The sequence below is a fragment of the Petaurus breviceps genome, unplaced genomic scaffold, assembly GCF_028583685.1.
Source record: "Petaurus breviceps papuanus isolate PSGF00001 unplaced genomic scaffold, PetGlider_PUasm1.0 79, whole genome shotgun sequence".
Lineage (NCBI taxonomy): Eukaryota > Metazoa > Chordata > Mammalia > Diprotodontia > Petauridae > Petaurus > Petaurus breviceps.
This window is the reverse complement of record NW_027186523.1, coordinates 17,522,451-17,539,416: the sequence shown is the minus strand read 5'-3', so window position 1 is coordinate 17,539,416 and position 16,966 is coordinate 17,522,451.

The window sequence follows — 16,966 nt, the reverse complement described above, 5'->3', positions numbered from 1 at the left end:
ATGAAGAAGAAGATCCACATCACCTTTCTTCTCTCTGTCCTTTCCACAGAATTCTCATAAATCTTTGTATCACCAATAAAAACTTTCACTATCTCACTGACTCTATAGGGAAATGAACATTCACATCAAGGTATTTCTCAACTGTCATTTCAGAACTTTCAGCACAAACTACTTCTCTCAGCATTCCTTTTGGTTCTTAGCAGTTTTCATATATTCTCTGTGAGACAGATTTTCAAAACAAGAGTTATGCTACTTTTATAGTTCAATCATTTAAATATTTTCCAGGCTACATTTCTCTATCATGTTTAGAAGGATGTCATGGAAGGCTTTGTAAAATACTCCAGACAGATGTACTATATTTTCAGCGATACCTTGACATACCAGGTTAGTAGCCCTATCAAAAAAATAAAAAGAAAATAAGATCAGTCTGGCTTGACCTGTTTTTGTTGAGGCCATACTGGCTCTTAGGATCACTCTTTCAACTTCATAAAGCATGCCTTTAAGAATATATTCTAAAACTTTGCAAGAATAAAAGTAAAACTCACTGACCCATAGTCTACATTCTTCTCCTCCTTAAAAACTAGAACTTTGTCTCCAATCCTATGACACCTCTTCTGTTCACTACAATTTTTTGCAGTTCAATGTCAGCCCCTTAGCATTCGTAGAATATTACTTGGTGAGTTGTTCTTACCAGCCTGGTAATTTGAACTTATTAAGGGCAGCTTAGTATTCTTATAGTATTTCTGTGACGCCTCTTAAATGTAAAATTCTATTCTAATTATCTCCTACCCCATCTACACTGCTAGAACCTGACTATAATATCTGCTCTCTAGGTATGACTTCAACTCTAAGACAAAGAGGTATTTCAGTGTGCAAATCCCTAATAAGAATACTGGAAATTGGGCGGCCAGGTAGCACAGATGACCTGGGGATAGAATCTGAGCTCAGACACTTAGCACCCACCCAAAAACACCTGGCCGTGTAAACTTGAGCAAGTTACTTAACCCCAATTGCTTAAAAAAAAGAATACTGGAAATGAAATGTAATAGAAGGGATGCTATATGTCAGATTCTTTCCTTCAAGTTATAGATATGGGGTATGGTTATGGTCGAATGACATGATTCTCTCCCAGAAACCCTTCCAAAAGAAAGGCATGGCAATGAGATTTAGAAATCCATTGTGTGAGGCTTTGAAGGTGATATTTTGCTCATAATCCACTTGTTAGAAAGTCTGTCATGAATAGTAAAGGCTTTCTCCGTGGCAGGGTGGGACCCTCTGATCTTATTTTTATTAATACTTTGTTTCCTTAGAAATCCAACTCCTCATCTCACCCTTTTATCAGGCACATGAGGATTAAATCTCCAGTGAGAATTAAAGAACATTAAATTTCTACTCAAATGATTTTTCAAGGCATGGAGATCACTTTGGATTCTCCGATAGCTATACCAGCCAAATACAGGTTCTGACAGGCTCTACCAATATGGGAAGGTTCTGAGAGTGTAACCAATGCCTTCCATTGTCTAAGGAAGGGCCTAGCTAAATTGGAAGAGCTTTATTTACAGAAGGTTGGCCACTGAGTAATGGATTTCATTGACTATAGCAACTCATGATTCTTGTGTGTGTCCAAGTCTTGTCTCTGATGCTTAATAATTGTGTGACTTTGGAAAAGTCACTTAGTCTCCTGGGCTTCCTCTAATGTTTCAGTTTCCTCTAATGTGAAATGAAAGGTTTAGATTAGATGACTGAGCTGCTTTCCAGCTCTAAATATATGATTGTATCCTCTTATGATCATGAATCCATCTCCTAAGACACAGAAATTCTGGGATCTTCATTACTGAAGGGACTTTCCATACTGATGAAATCATGAATATTTTTAAAATATAGAAATAAGAGCTTAATACAATCTATAAAGAAATGCTTGGATGGAGTCCTGTGTAATATTTTAAAGTAATGTGGCCATGCTAGACAAAATCATGGCTTAAAATTAGAGTAAAACTGGGATCTTTTAATAAAATTCTTAGGGGATATGCCTGTCATTTATCTTGAATTTGCTATCCTATTCTGTGGCAATGATGAATAATAACACCAATCCAGATTCTCAGTCTTGGTGGTGACCTTGACTGGAACATAAGTGGGAAAAAAAGCTCAAATCTTAATTCCTAAGATATCTCTGCTCTAATAAAAGACAATTTGACTGTGTGGCAAATATAACTTTTAATTATATCACTAGATGCTTTCATCACAGGAATATTTTATACACAAACATAGATATTCAGACTTATTTTGGGTTTAAAAAAACAGTATTATTAACTTATTTAAGTCAATTGTTGCTGATTTTTTAAAAATTCAGGACCTAAGATGGACCCAATATTTCAAACCCATTGCTCTTGGCACCATTCACAATCTCTCTTTAGTATTATTCTCCAGTAAGAGTTTATATATTAATTGTATGAGAATTTGGCTGGACTTTATAAGATTTAGAGTTAAAGAGACCTTAGAAACTATCAAGTACACCTTCCCCCCAAACTCCCACCTCCAACCCCGCCCACACACACACACCTCCTGGTGCCATTTTAGATAAGAAAACTGAGTCTGAGAGGAGCTAAGTGATTTACCCAGGGTCACACAACTGCTAAGAATCTGAGTCAGGATTTGAACTCAGTAGTCCTGATCACATGAGCTGCACATTATCCCCTGTCCTACCAAGATGCTTGATTTCCTTGGAAGCTATGACTTTTTTCAGTTATTTCTGAAGCACAGTGAAAGTGATCAACTTGCTATGACCTGGGAAATTTTTTAGTTTTAAGAAGCAATGAAATTTAACTCCCTAATCCAACAATTCTATGTCTCAGACACCTTCATCTTCCTCTCTGTATGTCCTCTGTGGTTATCATGTCCATCTCCTTGTATCTGCTCTGGGTTCCTAAGTCATTTGAGAGTTACTATTGAGGATACAGAGGGACTAGGTGGGGTGGTGGATAGAATTGTAATCATTAACATTCATCTTCCTGAGCTCAAATCTGGCATCAGACATTTACTATTTGTGTTACCCTGGGCAAGTCACTTAACCCTGTTTGCCTCAGTGTTACTCATCTATTAAATGAGCTGGAGAAGGAAATAACAAATGCCTACAGTATCTCTGCCAAAAAAAAACCGAGATGGGGTCACAAAGAGTCAGATATGACTGTGAACGACTGAAAACAATGGAAGATACGTCTCCTTTGCTGAACTTCTGTGATATCAAGCTTAGCACTTAGGACAACACCAGAGTCCCCATTTAGGGTCCCATGGTGCCAAGATAATGACTGTGCTTATGGACACTGATTGTGATCTGGAATTCTCTCCTTGTTTCCCTATTTAAGCAGAGGGTCTAAGAGCTTCAGAGAAAAAACTTTTCTCCCCACTGCAACTTCACAAAATGTACCATCGTGTCTGTGGAATCAGAAAGAAATGCCTAAAGAAAACATGTTTTTGCTAACATTTCAGCATTGTTACCCTAAGTTGTTCTCTTTAAAAATTTGCAATATTGGGATGGCTAGGTTTCACAGTGAATAGGGCACTGGCCCTGGAGTCAGGAGGATCTGAGTTCAAATCTATCCTCAAACACTTAACACTTGCTAGCTGTGTGACCTTGGGCAAGTCACTAACCCCAATTGCCCCTCCAAAAAAAAAACAATCTGAGATATCGATGTGTGAAAATAATAGACTGTGTGACTGACACAAAGAATAGTGGCTTTGGAGGCTGGGGACCTGAATTCAAATTCTGCCTCTGTCACTTTCTTTTCTGAACTTTAGTTAATCTCTACTACAGTCCTACCATTTACCTCATACATCCTCCTGGGCGGTCTCATGACTGACCTGTGATGAGATTTCTGCTTGTTAGAATCATTCCTTGGGTTTAGATAGAAATCTAATTTAGTACAGTGCCTACTATGTGAATTGCACAATACTAGGCCAGGTGGGGAACATCATCTCCAGAAGGACACTTTTGAATGTATAGGTGTCTCCCAGAAAGGTAGACAGCACTTCTAGCAAAACTTCAACCTAAGGTAATTGATTGCTTTGGGATGCAGAGAGCAGAAAATGGGGTTTAGGATGAATAAGTGCTGCTGAGGGTGCTGGTGGTAGAGACAGACCCTAGGAGGGCAGACTTAGGAAGGGATTTGCTTTGGGAAGCCAGGAAGCCTATCAAGGTCCTGGCTGCCTGATGGGATCAAGGTGGGAAGCAAGCGTGTCCCAGAAGAAAGGGTTCAAAACAGCAACTTTGTCTACTTCACCAAACTGCCCAGGCTGGCCTCTGGCCTTGTTTGAGACAGTCTGCTTTCAATTAGCTTTCTTTAACATTTTGCTTTTTAAAACCCACTAACATGTTGTTTCATGTGGTTTATATGATCTCAGCAGAGCTTTCTGAGCACTTGGGTAGTTCTTTGATGCCATTTTATTATAAACAGCAAATCCTATTTCATTTACAATGAATGTAGTTTGAATGTGGATTGATTTGACTTTTGTTTTCAGAGCTCAGAACCCTAAAGCTTCAGGATGGGGTTGTTAGCTTCATGAAACAGAGCTATAGACACACACACACACTCACATACACGTGCACACGCTTTCCATTTTCTTTGTCATGGACTGGTTTCTTAACTATTTTGACAGAAGGTGAATGAATGTGGCATTTTCCTACCAGTCTCCTCTGCCAGGCTAAGGCATATGGATCTTCAGGCCCATCTCCAGAACACAGTGATTTGGGAGGGGCAATAGCCTCTTGTTAAAACAGAGGACTTTTCTGCATTTGAAGCTAGCAAGTTTAGCAGAAACAGGAAGTGGCAAGAATATTAATGTGGCCCTATTTCTTTTGACTAGAGATATGAGCAGAATTCTTAATTTGTCATTGCTCCAGAGCCAATCTAGGTGTTTGTATTACCAATGACTGGAGCCTCACTCTAAATTCTTAATGAAGCCTGACTCCAAATCCTTAAAACCCCAGGCTTCTGTGCACTGGCTATTTTGAAGGAAGTTAACTTTCTTTCTAAAGCTTCTTTTTGGGCTGTGGCTATGATTATGGGAGGTCACCCATCTGCCATTTGCCAAAATGAAATAGAATCTGACTCCAACAGTGAGGAAGGCTGTTGCTGCAGTGGCCATCAATGATTTCTCCAGGATGCTAGATAATCATTGGAACCATAGATTCCACTGGAAGTACGCATGAAGGCTTGTGAAGATTGGGGAGCAGAAGGGAGGGTGGACCATATTAAACTCGTTTAGCTCTGCTCTCAATCCATTTTGGTGCTTACATATTTGGTGGGACCTGTGTCCCTGCAGATGCTGTGAAGCTGGAGCCTGACATCTCTATGGCTATTTTAAAGGTGTCATGGTGTCATTAAGAATTGGCTCAGGATGAAGAAAACTTGGGTTCAAATTCCTTCTCTAACTCATACTGGCTGCGTGACCCAAGGCCTCAGGAAACTCTGTAAACCTATAGAACAATTGCTGATATGGTAGATAAGTCTTGTCACTAGGAGTTTCTTGAACAAATGAAATTGCAGGTGCAGACCACCCCCAAAATTAGGAAAAAATAACCACAAACTTCCTACTAAAGATGATATCTGTGTAGACAATTCCCATTCATTTAGTAATTCACTTTGTTTTGGTTGAGCTTATGCAGAATGAGTGTTTTCTCCTGAATATACTTCTCCCTTATCATTCAAAAAGTCTACTCTCTTCCTTTATTGATGACTAGATCTGCTATCTTGATATTCTCTCCTTTCTAGATATTTGTGACATTTCTCTCTCCTTCCTATCTTGGCTATACATTCTCAGTCTTCTTTGTTGGGTCCTTATCCAGGTTACCCCCTCTAACCATGGTTGTCCTCTAAGGCACCATCCTGGACCATCTTCTCTCTTTCCTCTCTACTATTTCACCAGCTCTTATTGGTTTCTATTATGACCTCTATGCAGATGACTCTCACATCTACTTTTCTAGCTTTAACCTCTCTCTTGACCTCCAGTCTTAGATCTCCAACTGCCTTTTAGACATCTTGTACTGTCCTGCAGACATCTTAAACTCAGCATGTACAAAATGGAGAAGACCATTATCTTTTCCCCTCAAAATGCTCCTTTTTGTGGGGGCGGCTAGGTGGCACAGTGAATAGAGCACCGGCTCTGGAGTCAGGAGGACCTGAGATCAAATCCGGCCTCAGACACTTAAAACAAAACTAGCCATGTGACCTTAGGCAAGTCACTTAACCCCAACTGCCCTACCTTCCCGCCTCCAAAAAGCAAAAAAAAAAAAAAAATGCTCCTTTCTTCTGAACTTCCCTATTACTGTTAAGACCACTGTCCCTTGTCACCCAGGCTCACAAACTGTGTGTCAGCCTTGACTCCTTACTCTCAACATGTTCCCCATCCTTGCCATTTCCAGTTAGCGGTCAGATAAGTACTGTCATGTCCACCTTTATAATATCTCCTGTAAATGTCCCCATCTCTCCTCTGACAACACCACCACCATGGTATAGTTCCTCATCACCTCATACCTGGACTATTGCAATCGCCTTCTGGTTGTTCTCCCTACACCATCTTTCTCCATACCAATTTGTCTTCCACTAAGCTATCGAATTGATTTTTCCTACAACCTGACCATATCATTATTCTATTCAATAATAAACTCCAGCGGTTTTCTATCACCTTCAGGATCAGATATAAAATACTTCATTTAGCTTTTCAAATCCTTTATACCCTGGACTCTTCTACCTTTGTGGTCTTCTTATAGCTTATGCCCCTTCAAATCTATGTGTGATACAGTGACACTGGCTTCTTACTGTTCCATGAGCAAAACAGACAATCTTTTTCACTGGCTGTCCTGCCATGCCTGGAACACTCTCCCTCCTTATCTCTACTTCCTACCTTCTCTGGCTTCCTTCAAATCTCAATTGAATTCCCACTTTCTCCAAAAAGCCTTTCCTAGTCCTCCTAAATTATAGCACCTTCCCTCTAAGACTACCCCTAATTTACACACACATACACACACACACACACACAGGCACACACACACGCATACCTCCTGTGTGAGTAGTTATTTGCATATTTTCTCCCCAGGAGACTGAGTTCCTTGAAAACAGAGAGGTTGGATTTTGTTTTGTTTTTTTGCTTTACTTTGATTTCCCATTGCTTAGTGCAGTGCCTGACACATTTAACAAATGTTAGTTGGCTGAATGACTTCCTTCTTTCTTCCTATTGTCCCTGTCCTATTTCTAGATGCCACATTTTTCTCTTTTACAATGACTGTTTAAACCTAAAGTAGACTCTCTGTTCCCTTCTTGCCTTATAGGTGGTCTTTATTTCACTGATTCCTTATTCCTGATACCAAGACCTACTTTTGCAGGTTTCTTTGAAGGTTCTCTTGACCTAGTAGAATTGGTATATACCAAAACAATCAGTAGAGTCATAGGATCCTCAAGCAGGAAGAGACTTCAGGAGTCCCCTAATTTAACCATATCCTCAATGCAGGTATTCTTTCTTCCTCTGCTTAAATACTTTCAGTAATGAAGAGTTCACTACCTAATGAGGAAATCTTAATTATTGACATTACTTGTGCCAGTGACTTAAAAAGCTGTTTCAAATGAATGAAAAATCATTTATTAAGTGTGTATTATGTGCTGAGTACTGTGCTAAAGTCTTTGAAACTTAAGATTTACAGGAGCCCCTGACCTAGCCACTCTTATGGACACAGTTGTTAGAGATAATTTATTAACTCATTAAAAATACTTAGCATTTTGCAAAGGCATTTGTGGACTCCATCAAATGCTACAGCATATTTTCTTGACAGTGTTTCAAACATATTTAATTTGAGTTGTAGGCTGTGGTGACTTTCTAATATTTATGGTTTATATATTTATTTTGTCACTGTTTCTTTGTTGCTGTCCTGATATTGAGAACTCAGGTCTTAATTGGATCTGAAACAGCACAAGCAGCTCATGGAGGTAGCCACGCATAGACATGATATATTTCTGAAGGCCTGTGTCTGTGCTTGGGAATACATCAATCCTTGTGGTTTGGGATAGGAGTTCCTGGGCCAGATCATTACAATATATCAGGTAGCACTTGGAGGTTTTGCTGTCTATACTCACCGTATGGTTATTGGGAGGGCAGCAGAACAGCATGTTTCTAATTGTCTCATAAGCCAATATGCTTCTTTTATGTGTCTTCCGGGCCTTGTAGTCACTTTGTCCTGCCTAAACATCATATGAGGCTTTTTGAAGCTGCTTTTTTTCACTGGAGTGCAATAGGAAGTCCCAAGCAGTTTTCAAGAAACATTGCTTTGCTCTATGCCAATGACAGAAATGTTGGGAACTAGAGTACCTACCAGTAGGCAGGGCTTCCTGATGATCTGATATAATCAATTAGCACTCAGGCAATGACTCAATAAGGGCCCCTACCGTGAGGAAACCATGTGCCTGTCAGCAGATAGCCCTTCCTTTAGGTTGCCCCAATCCCTACCCATTTCATTTACATGCGTTTCCTTGTTATGGGAAAGAGGAAGTCGTGGGGGACCATGTGCCCAGTCGCCCGTGTCACACCCTTTCCAAAATCTACCAGTAAATAATGACACCTCATATTCCTCCCAGAATGCTTTCTCCACTTGTTTCGCTCTGCCTCTGATCATTCACAGACCTAAAGGATATTTCATCTCCTCCAGTCTCCGAGATCCCATTCAGGACTTGGTTTTGGTTGTGTGATTTTATCTGACCCACACTGATACCTTGGGAAAACTAGTTGTTTTATTTTAAATGAATTTATTATTTATTCTTTCCCTTGTTTTAACCTGTAATTATCATCAGAAATCTCATGCTGGAAGCTTAAGTAATATGATACATTTTTAAAACAAACATTTTATGGGGAAGAGAAAGAAGCCACAATGTTTTTAGCTTTATTGTTTATCTTTTGTCATGACCTGTTTTTACTTACTATTAATATGGTATGTGTACCTGTGGGGTATTTGTCAATGTTATTTATTTCCCCCAACATCTGTCACCCAAGCAACTAGGTGCTAGGGACCACTGATTAATCTAATACAGGAAATCAGGCCTTTGGAGAATCTTAGCTATGAAATTAATGCGGTGAATGCTCCTAGCCTTCAGTGAGTGTCTGCCCCTTTGTGTTTTACATGCATAAGCATGAAGGAAAGAGCACTGATTGAATATAGATAAAATTTCTGAAGCGTTTTCTTTTTTTCCCCCCTCTTCTCAATGTAATAGAAAAGTTGACATTCTGCAGAGAAACTTGTATCTTGAATCTTAGATTTTCTTAAGGGTAGATATTCCCTTTTCTGATGTGAAGCTACAGGTTTTCCTCTGTATCTTAGGTCCCAAATCTTACCAGTTTTTAAGTAGCTAAGATTTCCATGCTTAGACCTGTGAGAGCAAGTCCAGATGCCTCCAGGAGCCTGTAGAGAAAGGGTGACATTTAGTTCATTGTTAGAGTGGTCTGTCCAGCTCCTAAACCGGGCGGCTGCTGTAGCAAGCAGGAGTCACATGCTAATCACACATGATTAGCATTCTAAGAAAAGCAATGCAACAGTGACACAAACATTTAGAAACAAAGGAAATTCAAGCCATTGTATCTTCTCTTCAGGTCACTACAGAGAGCATTAACATTTAAGTCCTATTTCCTCCATCTGCCTATCCAGAGCTGCTGCACCCATAGGAGGGGCTGCAAAGACAAAGTCTGGACATCTCTCCTGTTGATTTTCTTTGCAGTCTCAGTACTCTCTAAAGTCACCATTTCACTTGAAGTTGCACTTTCTTCAATTAAATTACATTGAATTCATCAAACCTTCACTAAACAGCTCCTATATGCTTTGTGAATAGAAGAAAAAATCAAAGTTGCCGAGGAGGGTTGGTGTGGGGAAGTCTACCCAGCAGTGTAGAAAGGGACTGGAGTCTGTAGGATGTTTTATGTTGTCTAATAAGGTCATTTTAAACATCATGTAAGAATGGGAGAAACTGTGAATTTAATCTTGTCTTCTACACACTTTGCCATCTTTTAGACTTTAGGTTCTTATTTTCAAAAATTATTAAGAAAAAAATCATAGAATCATACATTTAGAACTGGGAAGAATGTTAGAAGCCATATAGTCAGATTAAGAACCAGAGACATTTGCTCAATTGCTCAAAGTCACACAAGTGATAAATAGCAAAGTCAGCATTCAACCCAAAGTCTTCTGATTCCAAATCATGTCTTCTTTCCCCTATATGATACTGCTCCCACTTTCTTCTCATCATTTAGACGGAAAAATTTTTTATTTCAAAAATCAACCTAAATTATTGCTGAATGAATTCCACAAACACTTGTCTTTAGAATGAGTAATTTTTATAGTCAACTTCAGCTAAAAATTATTGTGCATTAAAAGATTCTCATCTATTTAAAATCAAAATATACATAAATTTCATGGCTTTTTAAAAAAGTTACCACTCACTTTTCCTAGCTTGTAGAGTTTAGTGGCAAGTTAATATCACTCATTTTCTACTCATTTTTTTTTCTGAATGGAACAGAGTAACTTGTCAATTCATAAATGTGGTGACATCAAATTAAACTTTGTATTCGAGGGAATATCCATGTGTACAGAGAATTGCATCTTGGTGGAAGACATTCCTTTCTTATTCAAGGGGCCTAAACCAATGTAGTCTGAGTTACTTTCCACTAGATAAATCTGTAACAGAGTGTCTTCTTTTGTGCTAAACCATTAAGAGGATCAATCAGTAGGGGGAGTTATATTCTAGAATAAGGAAATTTGGAGCATATTCCCATAATGTTGCTCCTCACACATTGTTTTAAGAGTACATTAAAGGAAAGCATCCCAGCGGGGGTCAAATAAAAGGGTTTCTTTATCCTGGGCTTCATAGGTTTGCTAACCATTTTAAAGATGATGTTGTGAATGTTAAGTAGGGAAGGGAGAGAGGGCAAGCTGTTGTGCGGTTACAGAAATCTGTTAACAGCCTTGCACTACTACATATACGGAAGGTATGATATCTCTAGGATGACAGTTTTGATTTTGGAAAATAGACAAATTCATTAATAATTGCTGAGTTTTATACACACGTAAGGGAGATTACAACTATTGTAAATCTGTGAGGGCTTCCTTTTCTCTTGGGGATAAGTGCTAGCCTCCAAGTCTGAAGCAGCCCTGTTGCCACTGAATTACACTAAAGATGCTGGTGTTGCCCATAACAACAGTTGCTAGGCGACCTTTGCCAGCATGTGGAGGGATTGAAATCACTGCAGATCATGGTACTATTTATCATCATATACCAACAGTCTTGTTTAGGAAAGGCCTGACATATATATTGAATGTGCACATGATAGACATGTCATGCATACATTGAAAAAGGAAAGCATTAGGAGAATGCGTGGGAAATCATAAATTGGTGTCATGCTACATGTTATCTCATTGCTGCTTTTGTGATTTCTAGCTAAAACTTCCACAGAACATTGCAGGTGTACGACAGCATTAAATTAACTATTTGACAATTCTACGTCTAATAGGAAAATCCTTGTAGGGGAAGAAAAAATGGGCACGAATGGACAAGAAATAAGGAAAATGTCTTTGTTACATCAGCATCGCAATGATGATTACTTGGGAACTGGGAATATACATGAGATCTATTTACATTGTAATATTTTTACATGTAATATATTTACAATCAATAGTTTAAGTGAAGACATAATTCAGGGGTTTCTTTAAAGAGAGACATCAGAGTACAGTGGGGTAGGGAACCGGTCTCAAAGACAGAAAGCTCAGAACCAAGAAGGCAGGTTGAAGTACTGTCTCTGATATATGCTAGCTGTGAGACTCTGGGCAAGTCACTTAGATTCCCAGAGCTCTAGGAAACTGTCTAATGTTATAAATCTAAGAGACATTGCTAGTCAGTGTTTATTGAAGAGGTTTTTTCATTTTGGAATACTCAACTAATGAGATCACAGGTCCGGAATTGATCCCTATCCCTTTTCTAACTCAATAGATGCTTTGAGTCAGGTATCTCCAAACAGCTGGTGATCTCTTTAACTTACTTCTGATAGTAAAAAAAGACTCATCCCAGTCCTGGTTTGTGTGTTAATTACTTTGCTGTGCATTCTATCATAAACTTCATTGCTGTTAATTGAGCACATTATCTAGTTGTAATTAGAGCCAAAAATGAGTGTCCCACATAGGAACAACCCTATTTGAGCCCAGAAATACTGGGATAGGAATCTTCCCTTTTCCATTATCCTTTCTAGCTGTCTAATCAATAGTGTCTCAGTGGTTGGGTTGAGATTCATGTGGTGCGGTATAGTGATGATCAATGGAAATGTGATTGACCCCACCCAACCACTTTTTTTTTTAACAAAAAAGTCTTAACATACTTTATCTACTTAAAATAACCTTTATAATAGCCAAGGAAAATCTCACAGCTTTCATGACCAGAAGACACCTTCCACTTTAGGACTTCTAAATAGCAAGGTCCCTATCAGATAGCTAGTTCCAAACAAATGGAAAGAAAACTGAAATTAATTCCAGTTCATTTTGTATGGAGAGATTAAATCATTCAAATGATTGTAGAGGTGCCAGAGTAAAATGTCATACCTACCTTTCTGTTCCATTAATGTTAGGGCTGTGCTTAGGTAACATTTTTATAGGTTACAGGCAGAGTTGGAAGTAGATTTAAATCAATGAAAATACTATTGAATATTTCTTAAGAAAAATAAAGGGAAGATAATAAACACATTTAAAAAGATATTCCTGGGAAGTGATGGGGATTGGCATGATAGCTTATGTAAAAGCTGGAGTGAATGTTGTTTCTCTGGGAAGGACCATCCTTTACTATTGTCTCAAAGAAAGGCAGCCCTGTTCTGAGGGGGAGAGTCAAAAAAGACTAACTCAAGGACAGAAGGCAATAGTGTCAGTAAGGTAAAATAAGCAGAAGAGGAAGCAAATGCATTCCAAGTCAGCCCAAAATGGGACCTGAAAGGGTAGGGTTACTTTACTCTGCTATGATGTGAATAAATCATAGGCAGCAATTTAGTCTTCCAATTTCCCCCATGGTAATCTAGTTTATGATGTTTGTATGACAAGTACTGGAAAGGGTCTTCTTTGGTTTTCTGGCCTGTTTCTAGGGATGCACTAGAGCCTGTTCCTACCAGCCCAGGAAAGCCAATTGTTAAATTTCATTATAGGGACAGCTAGGCAGCACAGTTGAAAGAGCACCAGCCTTGGAGACAGGAGGATCTGAGTTCAAATATGACCTCAGAACTTGACACTTACTAGCTGTGTGACCATAGGCAAGTAAATTAACCCCCCCCCAAAAAAAAAATCATTGTAAACATTTATATTTCAAATCAGTATACACTACAAATCATTTATTTAGAGTTTGGTTGATTGTCTAGATTTAAGAAATGATGGAGAAATTTTTAATGACGCAGATTAGGCTTAAAAGTGCATTGTGGATAATCTTTTGAGAGCTAGTAACAACCAGCTGGTAACAAAATATCTGCTAGCATTTCCCTGCTTTTTACAAGGGCTCATTTTCAAAATAACTTCAAAAGATGAAAATTGACCCTACAAAATTTGGGTAAAAACACACACACAAAATTCTTCAAAGAAGGATCTAGAATCTTTATTGCTTCAATAGGTAGGGAGTTCAAGGCATGCTATTATCACATAAGTATTATTTATATCTAGTTGTATTAAATTTTTTACTTTATTGCTTGTGTTCTTAATGAGGGGATAAGGGAGGAGAGAATTTGGAACTTAAAACTTTTTTTAAAATGAATGTTAAAATTGTTTCTACATGTAATTAGAAAAATATTTTATAAATTTTTTTTTACTTTGTAAAATGAATATAAATCTAATGGGCAGTCAAATTGGACAGGGAAAAAAGAAGCTATTTATCAGGTGGATCCTTAAATGCTAGAATATGTGATCAGAGGGGTAGCAGTATAGTCTTCATGGGAGGTGATCAAAAGTTTTTCAGAATAGAATTCTACCACATTCTACCACAGTAGAATGATAAGCTTTTATTAGGTGATGTTCTTCTTTCCCCATTCTTCCCCTGTAGGCATAGGGTCATAGGTCTAGATAAGACCTTACAGGTCATCTTATCCAATCTCCTCATTTTACAAATGAGGAAACTGAGGCTTAAAGAGGTTGAATGACTTGTCCATAGTCAGGCAGGTAAGAAAATGACAGGGCCAGGACTTAAATCAAGTCTGGGAGTCGATCTGGGGTCCTCTGGGTTCAACTCTAGCAACCTTTTCTTTGAAATACACTGCCTCTCATAGTGATAGTTCTGTTAGGCTTTTCTCCCTGGAGCAATGTCCCTTTGATACCTTCACATTGAAACTTAAAAGGCAAATTGTTGGCTTTATCTTACATCTACCATTATTAATATTCAAATCACAAAAATAAGTCACTGTGTATTATTAAGTACCTCTTACCAAGCAAGGAGCTAGTCAAAAAAGGATACAGTTCCTACATACAAATCAGCATACACTGCAAATAATAGATTTATGATTTTGTTACTTGTCTAGACAAGAAAGTCACAGAGACATTTCATTAATGCAGATTAAATTTCAAAGTGTTGTGGGTAAACTATTTTCTTTTTTGGAGAGCTGGTTGTTAAATGTTTCCTAGCACTTCCATGCTTTTATGAGGTCTCATTTTCAGACTAAGTCCAAAAGATGAAAATTGATCCAGCTTTGGAAAAACCAAAACTCTTCAAAGAAGGATCCAGAATCTTATGGAATCTAAATTCTATAGGGAGTGGGGGGAATATCAGTCACTGCCTGCCTTGCTATAATCTGTGATGGTAGCACCTGAGAAACTTGTGAAAGCCTTTATCTGAATTAGGCTGAAACCATTATTTTACTTCCCTCCCCCATTTTGTACAGCATTAGCATTACATTTATCTATCTGTCTGTCTGTCTGTCTATTTTTGGCGAGGCAGTTGGGGTTAGGTAATTTGCCCAGGGTCACACAGCTGGCAAGTATTAAGTGTCTGAGGCTGGATTTGAACTCAGGTTCTCCTGACTCCAGGGCTGCTGTTCTATCCAATGTGCCACGTGGCTGCCTCAGCATTACCTATTAATGGGGGTAGGAGAGGTCTTGGGACCACAAACTCCCCATTTTGCCATTCAGTGAATAGCCACAAACTCTTATTTAAATCATTCTGTAGGGTCTTAAGACACAGAGAGATATAAACTCATAGCTCTAGATCTGGAAGGACCATAGAGGTCATTTATTCCAACCTCCTCATTTTATAGATGAGGAAAATGAAACTCAAATAGGATAAGTGACTTGCCCAGGGTAACACAGGAAGGGACAGAGCTGAGATTCTATTTTGGCCCTTGTGATTCCATGTTCATCACTCATTCTGATGACTGATGAGTCATTTTAGCTTGTGGTAATTAAATATCACATTTCCTGAAATGCTAGATGAACCAGTCCTTAGGTGGGATATTTTGGAAGGTTATCTTTTACCTCTAGGCATTTGCAGTTTTACATCCAAGTTTTTCAGTGAGGAAAAAAAAAATCAGCTCTTATTAATCTAGATGGCATCTGTGCACACTGCTTTATCATTTTTGCTTGATTTAATTAGGCTACTCTGCTCTCTTGTGTAAATATAACATTAAAAATATGTACATATGTAAAACATGTAATCAATTAAGATAATCCAATCTATCCCTTTTATTGGGTAATAAACACTGTTTTATATAGGTTCCTATAGCATCTCCTTTCATTAAGGTAAGGATTGTTCTAAATTTCAAAGCATAATAGGCATTTAGAAAATGAAAGCTACTTAGCCATTGGAAGGTCCGATGGGTAAATAATATGTGTCTCATAACCTTGCTTAAAGTTACTGTCAAAAATTATTTCTATGTTGTACTTGGTGTCTTGATCTTTTTATAGGATTTTCTCCAGAGTAATCCATGCTCAGTGAATTTATAGTCTAATATCAAATCTCTATATTAATTTAATGCACGTCTTTCTTGTAGCTTCCTTGTTTATAACGCATATAACATAATAATGTATGAATACCACTAATGGCTCAATGATAGCTATTGAGCTCTCCTGTAGTATTGAGTAATGCTGTATATGGAAGGCATGAGGCCAATTTTTGATGATAGTGATGTCAAAGTGTGATCAATGGTCATCACAAATAGGATTTCCCCACGCTTGTAAGAGAAAGAAGTCCTAAATCAGGCATAATGGAAGCTGGCTTTTACCGAGAAAGTCCATTTCTAGTCATGTGGGTTGAAATATTCAGTATGTCAGTAAGACATAGTAGTTGGTAAAGACATACTTAATATTATATATACATATATTTTACACATGTATGGATATATGCACATAGTTATGTATAGATATGTAAAGATATATATATACATATATATGTTATATATGATTGATGGATAGATAAATTAAAAAGATTAATCTGGACCTATGATTTCATTGGCATACAGATCTTCTAATATGGAAACTTTCTTCACCAAGGCAGATCAGCAACTGCTTTCTCTTTATTTTTTTCCAATTTATTTATTTATTTTTAGTTTTCAACATTCATTTCCACAAGATTTTGAATTACAAATGTACTCCCAGTCCTTCCCTTACCCCGCCCCCAAGATAGTGAGCCTACTGAATACCGCTTCCCTTAATCTGTTCTCTCATATCCTCCCTCATCCCCCCTAAATTTCTAGTAGGGCAAGTTGAATTTCTATACCCCAGTGCCTGTATATCTTATTTCCCAGTTGCATGTAAAAAACAATTTTTTAGCATTTGTTTTAAAAACTTTGATTTCCAGATTCTTTCCCTTCTTCCCTCCTCACCCACTCCCACTGGGAGGACATACAATTCAATATAGGTTGTACATGTATAGTTACACAAAATGTTTCCATAGTAGTTATATTGTGAAAGACTAGCTATATTTCCCTCCATCCT